Source organism: Hylobates moloch, unplaced genomic scaffold, assembly GCF_009828535.3.
Source record: "Hylobates moloch isolate HMO894 unplaced genomic scaffold, HMol_V3 SCAFFOLD_7, whole genome shotgun sequence".
In the NCBI taxonomy this organism is placed as follows: Eukaryota; Metazoa; Chordata; class Mammalia; order Primates; family Hylobatidae; genus Hylobates; species Hylobates moloch.
The window spans coordinates 51,363,265-51,366,876 of record NW_026652282.1 but is presented as its reverse complement, the minus strand read 5'-3'; positions in this window follow the sequence as shown (position 1 = coordinate 51,366,876).

Sequence of the window (3,612 nt, the reverse complement as noted above, 5' to 3'; positions counted from 1 at the left end):
AATGTATAAAAAAGCATATGGGCCCAGGCAGACACTTTGCACAGGTGTGAAGCCCCAACAGAAAGCTTCTACTAGGACAATACCAAGCAAAAATGTGGGGCCTGTTAGATTATGTTTTGCCTAAAGCTGCCTCCTTACATATTTTAAGTTTGGGCTAAATGTTTCTCTGTATATCACGAACTATAGCCTACATGTAAGTGTAAACAAACTGTAGCCTACTCTTGTGTCAATCATCAAGTTTTGGTCAGTCAAATGTGGCCAGATGTTTGAAATTTGTTCAAATAAGGCAAAAGCCTAGCTACGACCAATCCACCTGTTTCTGTACCTCACTTCCATTTTCTATACATCATGATTCTTTATCTGTCCATAAATCTTCTTTTCTCATGGAGCTGTGCTGCAGTCTCTTAGCCTACTCTGGCTCAGGAGCTGCCTGATTCACAAATCATTCATTGCTCAATTAAACTCTTTTACATTCAATTCAGCTGAAGTTTTTGTGTGTTTGTTTGTTTCTGTTTTAACAGATGACATCAGAAGTGGGATCCAAAGTAGGGCTTCTAATGACACCCAGGAGTGCTGAGTGACCAAGCAAGGTACCCACCAGGCCAATTATGTCCATTGTTCTCTTGGAGCAGCTGGTCATCATGGTAAGTTCTCTCTCAGATTCAGATTTGTGTTTTGAGCTCTCCAAGTATCTATGAGCCCATTTCTAATCCAAACTGCGTTTGGAAGTCATGCCAAAAACTGAACTGGGTCCAGAATCAAATTAGATCTGGTAATTAAGTGGCTTGGATCTGGTTAGAGGCCTCTTACATCTGACTGGGTCAGAAGAAAACCAGTAATAAATGGCAATAATGCAAGGATAAAATTTCGCTTTCACTCTTGAACAAGATTTTCATGTAATATTAAAGAATAATGAATGATTTTTGTTCACCTTTGAATAAACTACAGGAAAAAAAGGAAAGATACAACAAAAGATTGTTTGGAAAGCTAAGTCTTCCCTCTATTAATGAATAAAGGTTTTTGCCTTTTCAAAATTTTCAAATTATTATTTTCACTAAATAAATAACTTACGGTGACCCGGAATCCTATTCTATAATATTAAGTGTTTTAAATCTATAACATAATTGACAGGCTTCCAAAATCAAATTTCAGCTTCAAAATTAAGTATTTTTTAACCTCTAACTGTGGGATGCTGCAGAGGGCCCATGAAGCATCAAAAAGAGAGGTAAACAGAATTATTTGACATGTTAAATTACAAGAGAAGCATTGTCAAAATAAGAAATAATGTTTAACCTTTTTCAGGTTATATTTCAGTAAATGTTATTAATATATGTTGTAAAATCATGTTACATTCATCAAATTATAATATATTTGAGTATATGCTATCAATCATGATTATGGTTATTATGTTGTTATTGTAGGCCACAGAAATAACCAAATTTCCTTGTCATTTGTGTATTTAACTATAATTATTAAAGTCATTTTCAAAGTTCATTGCTTAATGCTGATGCAGTTTCTGAAGACTTCACAAGCATACAGAACCCTAGAATATGGTGTATTTTAGGAGGTTTATGAAAGGATGGAAGAGACCCTGAAAAGCACTCTTGAATACATGTTTCTGATAACTTTAGAATCGTATCATTTGGACTGGGTAAGAATTCCTGGAACTTGGATAAAAAGACTGGTTTATAAAACTGCCAACCCAAGTAGTACAAAAATTAATTGAATACCAAGAAAACACTTTGCCAGATTTTCACGCTAAATCAGCCAATACTGAAATTGAACACCATGGTGTAAGTCAAATTACCTATGATAACCTATCAGTTATCAGTGCTATGCACCTAAATTGAAGAAACAACTGGTATTCAAGAGAACGTAAGTCCAATGTTAAGCACGGACTCTTGGAGAACCAGGACAGCCACCTTGTACTTCCTAAGTTCTTAATCCATTCGTTATTAAAAGTTATCAATTCCAAGACACGTTGTGGAAAAAATAAAATGATCCAAATTAAATATATATTGGCGTAGTGACTTCTCAATTGCTAAAATAGTTTCTGACCAATGTTTGGTTTGTCAAACCCATATTGCTGGGAAGACAATGCTTCAGGTACATTCTGTTACTTGATGGCCCTCTGAAACATTTATAGATGGATTTCATTCAATTATCATTTCCAATGCATGTTTTCTGGTTTTATAAAAGCTTTCCCATGCAAGACAGCTAATTTTACAACAGCATCGTGTTATGCCACAGTGTATTTTCACCAAGTAAAGAAAGCTTTGCATGATTCACTGACTGAGAACAATAAACCTCTTCTTAATCAAGAACCTGAAGATCGGATCTTCTGAGAACAGCAGAAAAAGACTTCTCTTGCCATGCACACTGCAGCAAAACTTCAAGACCTTGAATGCTGGGTTCATAATTTCACAGCTGAGAAGGGACCCTCCACACTCTTGGAACTGTACACTTAGACCAAAATAAAATAGAGTCAGCCTTGCTAAATGTAACATAATCAAGCTAAGACTTTAAGGAAACAAGCAAATCCTAGAAAAGACCAGGTTTTGTACTTTTTTTCCTCCTATAAACAGTACCTTCCAACATAAAGAGGCATCCTCTACTCTAACACTTACAAAAAATAATAATAATAATAACCTGGAGTCCCTGTAAGGTGAAACCTTACAAAACCCACTGCTCTGCTATTTTCTAGTGGGTTTCAAGAGGAAATAAGTGCTTTTACAGTGGTGATGGTGAAATCAATGACTAAAGTTTTGGTCAATCTCCCACAATTTAGAGAATGACCAAAAGTGTGGAATTGTTAAATCAAGTTTATCCTAAATTGATGGGATCAATCATACTCCAAACCTTGACATCACACAATATACCCATGTAACAAACCTACACATGTACCTCCTGAATCTAAAATAAAAGTTGAAATTCCAAAAAATGAAATTATTCTGGAGCTTTAAGATTCAATGCCTCTCTGCTGGGTTTTATACTTGCTTAGAACCTCTTACTTCTTTCTTTCTTTGATTCATTTCTCCCTTTTGGAATGGAAATGTCTAAACTATGTGCATTCCACCATTTTATCTCAGAACTAAATAACTTTTTTATAGGCTCATAGTTGGACTTTGGCCTTTTAAATTGGTGCTGAAACAAGTTAAGACTTTAGAGACTGATGGAATGATTGTATTTTGTATTTGAGAAGAACATGACTTTTAGGGGGCCAGGAACAGAATGCTGTGGTTTGGGTATAGTTTGTTCTGTTGAAACTCGTGTTGAAATTTGATTTCCAATGTAGCGCTGTTGAGAGGAGGATTCCAGTGGGAGGCATTTGAGTTATTGGGGTGAATCCCTCATTAATACATTAATGCCTTTTCATGGGGATGAATGAGTTCTCCCTCTCATGGGAATGGACTAGTTTCTAAGATATTGTGATGGTAAAATATTCTGGCTTCTTTAGTTTCTATATCTTGCTTCCTCTGTTGCCATGTGCTCTCTTTGCACACACACTCTCCTGTTCCTCTTTCTGCCATGAGTATTAGCCATACCTTTCCTGTTCCTTTCCTCCTATAACCTGTCTTGCCATGCTTCAAGTCTGAAACCCTCATCAGATGC